Here is an 8,590-nt window from a genome sequence, read left to right on the forward strand (position 1 = left end):
CTGGCTTCTACTAGCCTCCCCTAAAATTATCTGCAGCTGAAAGAGGAAAAGATCTTTAAAAATGCTGATCATGCTAAATTTGCCAATAAAACTAAAAATTCAGGCAATAGACTAGCCCATTCTACCAAGCCTCAATTTTCATTGTTATGTTGCTTCCCAAGTTCCCAGTGAAACGTCTGCTCGTGTAAATATATTTTCTCCAACTTCCCCATCTGCCAGCCTGGGCAGTTGGTAGAGATCCATATCCCAGCAGCTGGTGGCAGGAGAGGGAAGCAAAGCATTGCCCTGCTGAGGGAGCTGGCTGACTCATCCTGCTCATTTGGTTCCTGTCTCCTGGGATTAGCAATAGCCCTGTGGCTGGCTGAACAGACCTGCCTTTCACCTTTGTTTTCACCGATCCTTTCTTTAACCCCAGGATAGTTTATTCATTTCTTGTGTTCCCATTCACAGGCCTCTGGTATCCTTACATATATCCAAAAATATTAACCAGCACTGCCTGCCACGAGCAATAGCCAACATCACCCCCAGAGATGTTCCTTGCAGCTGGTCAGTGATCACCGCCAAGGGCCACCTCACCACCAAGCGGTCCCCCTTACACAAACACATGTCCAGACAGACAGCGGTGCAGGCACATGGTGCTTCGCAGGGATTCCTGAGGCTTGGCTGCCAGCACGCCCCGCATGGGATGGCTGCTCCACTGTCTGTGGCCTTTGGCACAAAGTCCTCTACAAAAAGCATCGCCCCTGCTTTGCTCTCCCCCTGCCAGCAGGAGGCCAGGAGCCCGGCTTTGGCAGCCAACACAGGGCCCCCTGCGTGGACTCTGTGGAAATGCAGAACCCAGGGTCATTGAGCCCCACGGCCTGGCTGCTTGTCCACAGTCCCAGGGGATCTGCCAGAAGCGGGAGGTGCTGGGATCACTCGGGCACACCTCAGACGTCTGCGGGCACCTGACATGGGGCAGTCATTTCCCAAAGCTGCCTCCTGAGTGGGTCCTGGAAACCCTGACCAAGCCCAGTGCCATAACCACTGGAGAACCACTCTGCCCATGCCCAGCTAGCTCCCAGCACTAGGGCCAGTGGCGGGTGGCATAGGGCCCCCAGCACTCAGCTGCCACCAGGCGTGTCACAGATCCACACAGTGGGGCTGAGTCATACCCAGGCTGGCCGCAAAGTGCCTGGGGCCTGTTTCAAACAGCCAGCGGCCGGCTCGGGTGGGATAAAGGGTTCATCACGCCACCCAGTTTCACCGGCCCAGCCCCTCAGCTCTCTGGTGGGGGTGTTTGCTGTTATTCCCTCTTCTCCCCATTCAGCCTGGCCCAGGGGGCTGTGGCACCCGATCCCCAAGACTGCACAAACAGGTTGGGGGTGGGAGGATGACAGAAAGCAAGCATACCATGGTACACACACATCTTGAATAATGTGCAAATGTAAGCGGGGGAATGGTCCTGCTATCATGGGGAACTTTCCTGGCTCATATACTACCTCAGTGGAGTTGGCTAGCGAATGGATCTGAGTTCTTGCTCCCACTCCTTTTACCTAGAGGCCTGCCTGACCTCGAGGGCTCCTCTTCCACTCTCCTGTATGGCAGAGTCCCTGTAACCCTAACAAGGCTGGGCCCAGGATTCCTGGGGGGCTCAACCCCCAATCTTGTTGTGGTCACTTAGGGCAGGGGCTTGGGTGTTCCGACTCCGGAGTACTAACTTTGCACTGGACGCTTCCCTGACCCATTAATCATTGCATGTAGTTCAAAGCAATGCAATTTATTAAACAGATATTAATTTTTAAAAAATAAAGAAAAGATGAGAAAGGTTAAAGGAAAACACCCAACGCTGTCCCCTGGCATAGGGGCACCACACACACTGTCTCTGGGATATAAGGGACGTTCACAGTCTGTTTCTCATACATCACAGGCCTCTTGCCCAGGCCCTGGCTGCACTGCAGACACTTGCTGTCACGGTAGCCACATGTCCCCGGGCTCTAAAGGGGTGTGGCCCTTCCCCCCAGCATCAGCCCCCCCTGTTGGGGGTCACAATTGTGCTGAGAAATTTACAGCCTGGTTCGTTGCCCTGCATAGATAAGAAACCCACACAGGAATCCCAGACAGTCTCCAAAAGTTTATTCTGCAGAAAGTCAGTCACATAGCCACAGGCGGCCAGTGAACAAAAAGACCCTGAAAAATAATTGTTACTACATTTTATACAAGCATAAAACAGAAGACACCCATGCGCAGTAGCTTAACTTACATAAGCATACTTGGCAACCTACAAGGCTACAAGAAGAAGATAAGACTATTTTGCACGAGGTGATTGGTCCCTGTACTAGTTCATTGTTTTAATTTTGCTGATACTTTACTTTGCCTGCTAACTGGAACTATCCGGATCTGGCAGGGCAGTTCTTCTTTAGCTGATAACAGGGGCCTTCTACAATTGTGGACAGCTAGACAAAATGGAGTTACTTAGGCTAACTGAAAAATCATTGCTTACAATTCCCCCCTTTGAGTCTTACTAAGCTATTTAGTAATGACTCGTTGGTAAATTTGATCCAGTCGACACCTAATATTTACTATTTCAATTTGGGTTAGCATTTGCATATTATTAACCTTTGGTTTTACAAGTTGGGTAAATGCAGAGCATACAGATGGTAAATTACCTAGGCATTGAAAACAGCAACACACACAAATTAAAATGTACAACAATTGAAATTATAGCAACTACAAAATTATGCAACCAAGATATGTTGGGTAGCCAAGAGGTGAACCAATGCCAGTGGGAATGATGAATCCAGGCGGACCTCTCTGCGACTTTTACTGCTGTGTGTGTGGTCAGCAGTACCTGGAATGGCCCTTTCCACACTGGCGTCAGGGGGCTAGAATGTCTGGGTGTTTTAATCCACACTCGATCTCCTGGTTGGTATGGATGTACCTCGCAGTCCAGGGGCACCGGTTGGAGCAAGGCTCCTGCTTTCTGCAATGATATAAGATGCTTACACAAAGATTTAACATATTCATACAGTTGATGGTCCACCCCCATAAGGGTCTGGTAAGAAAATGGAACTGCTTTGCCATTAAGGGAGGATGTCCAAACAACATTTCATAAGGACTTAGCCCTATAGCCCCCCTAGGTCTGTTACGTAACTGGAATAACACAATTGGCAAAACCTGAGGCCATTTTAGCTGTGATTCACGGCATAGTTTTCCCAACAGGGTTTTAACTTCCCGGTTCGCCCTTTTTACCTGCCTTGAACTTTGTGGATGGTAAGGAGTATGCAATCTTCTGGTGATTCCAAAGACTTTGTATACTTCCTTGAGGGTTTTCTCGGTAAAGTGGCTTCCCTGATCAGAGTTTATTATTTATGGAAGGACAAACCGAGGGATGATTTCCTTTAGTAGGAAATTTTTTACCACAGTCGCTGTTGCCTTGGCGGCAGAGGTTGCCTCTATCCAGTGTGTTAGCTGATCTACTATTACCAACACGTATTTAAACCCATTGCAGGGTGGCAGAGAAATAAAGTCCAACTGCAAATTTTCAAAAGGCAATACAGTCCAGGGCTGGGCACCTTCTTTGAGCTTCTTACGTGGGACCACATTAAAAGCTTGGCATGTAGGGCATAGCTGAGTTACTTGCTTTGCTACTTGGTGGATGCCAGGGGCACACCAGGTTCGTAGAACAGTGTCCATTATACCTGATGCCCCATAATGTCCTTGGCTGTGGATTTGTTGGCATACCGGTCTCAGAAGTATAGAAGGTAAAATTGGCTTACCTTGTGGTGTCTACCACAATCCATCCTTTTCCTTAGCTTCATACAGTCTTACCCATTGAGCCTTTTCTTCTAGCGTTATGGCGTTTGTTACTTCATCCTTCTCCAATCCAGGCACGAAAACAGCTGCACACACTCTCAAGGGCAGAGGCATTATAGCTGCTTGTCGAGCGGCCAGGTCGGCACGACTATTTCCTTGACTGACTTCATTCATGGCATTTGTATGAGCTGAACAATGCATGACCGCAATTTTTCGTGGCAACATGATGGCTTTTAGTAAGTCTTCGACTTGGTTGGCATTGGCAATCTTATTGCCAGTTGAGGTAAGGAATCCTCGTTGTTTCCATAGAGCTCCTACTGCATGACAGATTCCAAAAGCATATTTAGAGTCAGTATAAATATTTACAGACAACCCAGTGCTTAACTTACATGCTTCAGTTAGAGCAATGAGCTCTGCAGCCTGTGCACTGTAGGAAGTTGGCAGCGGTTCAGCCCAGAGGGTTTCGAATGCTGAAGTTACAGCAGCTCCTGTGAATCATTTGCCTTCCTTCATGAAAGAGAATCCATCCGTAAATAGAATTTGATCTGGGTTAGATAAAGGTACATCTGTTAAATCTGGTCGTGGCTGCTCGACCACTTCTATTACCTTGCAGCAATCGTGGAGCTCCTCCGTCTGAACTGGTTCAGGTAGAAGACTAGCTGGATTCAATACAGAACATCTTTGAAGGGTGATGTTGTCTGCTGCCAATAATATTACTTTGTACTGGGCGATCCTTTGGTGAGTGAAGGTCTGGGTCTTTTCTTGGGTTATAAGGGCTTCCACTTCATGGGGCACGAACACAGTCAATGGATAACCCAATACAAGAGCTTTACTCTTGGTAATCATCAGAGCTGTGGTGGCAACAGCCCTTAAACAACCAACAGTTCCTTTGGCCACTGCATCTAACTGGGCCGAGTAGTAGGCTACAGGCCGTCTTCTAGGCCCGAACATTTGGGTTAAAACTCCAGATGCCACCCCCCTTTGTTCATGCACAAACAGCTGGAATGGCTTTTCGTAATCAGGGAGGCCCAAAGCCGGAGCTTGACTTAGTACATGTTTTAACTTATGAATAGTTAATTTTAGTTCAACAGTCTCTTCAAGGGGCTCTGAGACAGAGGCCTTGATTAGTTCAACTAGTGGCTTTACCAACTCCCCAAAGGCGGGAATCCAGGGTCTACAGAACCCTGCAGCACCCAAAATTGCTCTTACCTGCTTTTTGGTGCGAGGTAGGGGCATGTCCATTAAGGCCTGGACTCGCTTAGGGGAGAATTTCCTTACTCCTGGTCCAAAGATATGTCCCAAATATTCCACTTCTGATAGGCAGAACTGTAGTTTACTCGGTGATACCTTGTGGCCTCTGGGGGCCAATTCGGCGAGAAGCGTGACAGTGTCCAATTTACATAAGGCTTCAGATGAGGAGGCAATTAATAAATCATCCACATATTGAATCAACGTAGATTTTCCTGGTAATACGATGGAGGCCAGATCCTGCTGAAGAAACTGGGAAAACAGGGTCAGGGACTCTACATAGCCTTGTGGCAGGCGAGACCAGGTGAGCTGGTGCCCCCTCCAGGTGAAAGCAAATAAAAATACTGGGAGGCTTCATCTATTGGAATGCTAAAAAAAGCTGCACACAGATCAATCACAGAATAACAACACGAAGATGCAGGGATAGCAGTTACAATAGTGGCCGGATTAAGTACTACAACATGTCTAGGAATTACATATGCATTAATTGCTTTTAAATCTTGAACGAACCTGTAAACGGGGTTCCCTTGCTCATCCAGTTTAGGTTTCTTTACAGGCAGAACAGGAGTATTGCAAGGAGAAGTGCAGGGCTGTATGGTTGCAATCCTTGCTCTGCTTCTTTGGAAATGGGATACTGAGCAACTGAGGGTGGGGGTCCAGGTTTCACCTGTACAGTTACTGGGTGTGCTGATCGAAGAAGACCAACGTCGGTGGCATTCCATCCCCACAATGAATCAGGCAGGTTCTGCAATTCTTGAGGCAAGGTTAATTTTCTGTTTTCAATACTACACACCATCACAAAGTTGTCTAATTCTTCTAGGGGCATTTCTAATTTTACGCCGGAAGAATCACAGTGCAAAGTGGCCCTTAATTTGCATAACAAATCCCGTCCTAATAAATTCACCAGAGAGGATTCGGCCAACAAAAACTGATGTTGTACAGTTAGCAGTCCCACTGTAACAGTAACAGGAGCAGTAGTGGGCACTTGAGTTCTATTACCCCTCATCCCCACAATAATTTCACTACCCTCAATTTTATAATTTGCATCCTCTTTACTTACTGCTAGAATTGACTTTGTTGCACCTGTAACAATTAAACATTCATACTTAGTATTTTTTACATTTACAGTTACATATGGTTCACCCCCTTTCTTGTGATGTACAGGAATACTTAAACAACATAAACTTTCATAGTCACTTTCAGCATCCAAATAGTTAAAGCTCCCCTCTAAACTTCATTGTGAATAAGGGTCCTCCATGCCTTGTGAAGTCATTTGTTTGGATATGGGTGTTGGGGGCGCCCCTTGATGTCCTGGGATAGCATACTGAAACGGAGTAGTGGTAGTAGTGACCCCTTCTGAAGCCAAACGGCTAGGGCACTCTTGCTTAAAATGTTCAGGCATTTTACACCAGAAACAAACTTAGGTTCCGGACGAGTTTGTACCGTGCCCTCTCCCTTGCCTGCTATTCTGAAATCCTTTTCCTCTGCCTGTGCCTCTCAAATTACTTCCTCTGCCTCTCTGGTCAGACACAGCATTCTGCATAGTCACAGCTAGCAGCCTTAATTCATCCCGCTTTCTTTTTCCCTCTTTAGCTTGCTCCTTCCCCTTTCTTCCTTCAAATACATATGTAGCAATTCCCTGTACCTCTGTTATATTTTTTCCACTCCATCCTGGACAAAACTTCAGGAAATAATTGCGAATGTCAGGGGCTGATTGATTAACAAATACTGCAGTTATGCTTTACTTGCCGGCTTTTAAATACTAAGGAGTTTGGATTATATGGGGGCGGATTTTCCTCCTTAGTTACATGCATTGTTACCGTTGAGCAGTCTCCGTCCGAAAGAGCCGCCCAACAGTACCAATAATCCATTTGTCTAGGCGCCACATCCTCCAGCTTAACCCTTAACTGCTTTAATTTACAATAGTCAAAGGTACCCTGCGAGGGCCAAATTTGGGTACTGTTATCATAATACTTTTGCCGTTCCGTGCACAGTTCTTTAGCTCGAGTCTTGGTCATTCCTTTCTGTACCGGTAACTTTCCCGCAGACCATGCTGCTAACAACGTCCCTAAGGGACTATCCCTGGAGGGTTTACTTCCTCCAATCCCCATTTCTCCCATCCACAATCCTTTTGTCTCTTTCACACACCGCACCACTCTCACCCTGTGTTAACACAGCCTCAGTTTCGTCCCTTTAAGGACAGGTCAGATAACCTGATCCAAGCCCTTATCCTAGTTATTTAAAACTAGCACGCATTCCTCACAATCAAACCCCGTGGACAACCCGTGTGCACAATAATAGGGGACAAAAATAAGGTACCTGTTATCCCTGGAGACCGTGAGACTCAAGGGGTCTTGACTGCTTTACAGCCTTCCACCGAGTTCCACTCCCTTTCAAGACCTTCAGGGTGAACTCACCCGATGCCGGCTGAGGCGTTGTCCAGAGCAGGAACTCATGGTTGGCATGCAGAGTCAGTCCCAGCGGAGATCGCCAAAATTGTGTTGAGAAATTTACAGCCTGGTTCATTGCCCTGCATAGATAAGAAACCCACACAGGAATCCCGGACAGTCTCCAAAAGTTTATTCTGCAGAAGGTCAGTCACATAGCCACAGGCGGCCAGTGAACAAAAAGACCCTGAAAAATAATTGTTACTACATTTTATACAAGCATAAAACAGAAGACACCCATGCGCAGTAGTTTAACTTACATAAGCATACTTGGCAACCTACAAGGCTACAAGAAGAAGATAAGACTATTTTGCACGAGGTGATTGGTCCCTGTACTAGTTCATTGTTTTAATTTTGCTGATACTTTACTTTGCCTGCTAACTGGAACTATCTGGATCTGGCAGGGCAGTTCTTCTTTAGCTGATAACAGGGGCCTTCTACAATCCTGGGTTACTTGTGGACAGCTAGACAAAATGGAGTTACTTAGGCTAACTGAAAAATCATTGCTTACACAATCCCCCTCCCAGTTTGGCCTGCGAGGCCTCTTGGTAATGGCATCTCCCTGCATTAGGCCCTGCCCAGGGTCCCCCTCGCTTTCCCTAGCTGCTCACCGCACCCAGCTCCAGACAACTATAGGCCCAGCTCCTGCTCCACTCTGCTTCAGTGTGGCTGTGGCTCGGCTCTATGAAATGCTCTGGTTCTGCTGCTGTGGATCTGCTCTGCTCAGCTCAACTCCCTGGCCTGGGCTTCTTCTCTGGCCTTCCAGCTGCAGGCTGCTTTGTCCTTAGCTCAGCCCCACTCTCTGCCCAGGCAGCTCCAGCTCACATGGAGGAGTCCCCTCACCCCCGGCTCCCTGACTTGCCTGCCTGCCCTGTCAATCAGGCTGACCTGGAGCATTGACCTCTCCTCACTGACCCTGAGGGTTGTCCATCTCAGGGTCCTGATTTCTCATCAAACATTTCCGTCCTTTCGTGCTGAGAGATGCCAACCGAAAAGATCCACTAAGTTTCAGCAAGGGGCTAGCTTACATAGGGGCTTACACAGATCTGGTCGCCCCATCTCAAAAAAGATATATTGGAATTGGAAAAGGTACAAAAAAG

General features: G+C 47.4%; 1 long non-coding RNA gene across 2 annotated transcripts; it reads right to left on the reverse strand.

The window, feature by feature from the left end:
- Positions 1-2,093: 2,093 nt before the first annotated feature.
- Positions 2,094-7,899, reverse strand: LOC137167625 (uncharacterized). Of its 2 annotated transcripts, XR_010924144.1 has the most exons (3): positions 7,363-7,899; positions 5,554-5,796; positions 2,094-2,962 (listed from the first exon to the last, which is right to left on the reverse strand). It is a non-coding gene; the product is annotated as an uncharacterized lncRNA (long non-coding RNA). The 2 variants fall into 2 exon arrangements; XR_010924145.1 differs by lacking the exon at positions 5,554-5,796.
- Positions 7,900-8,590: the final 691 nt, after the last annotated feature.

This window comes from Emydura macquarii, unplaced genomic scaffold, assembly GCF_026122565.2.
Source record: "Emydura macquarii macquarii isolate MOO-44397 ecotype Brisbane River unplaced genomic scaffold, CSIRO-AGI_Emac_v2 contig_2948, whole genome shotgun sequence".
Lineage (NCBI taxonomy): Eukaryota > Metazoa > Chordata > Testudines > Chelidae > Emydura > Emydura macquarii.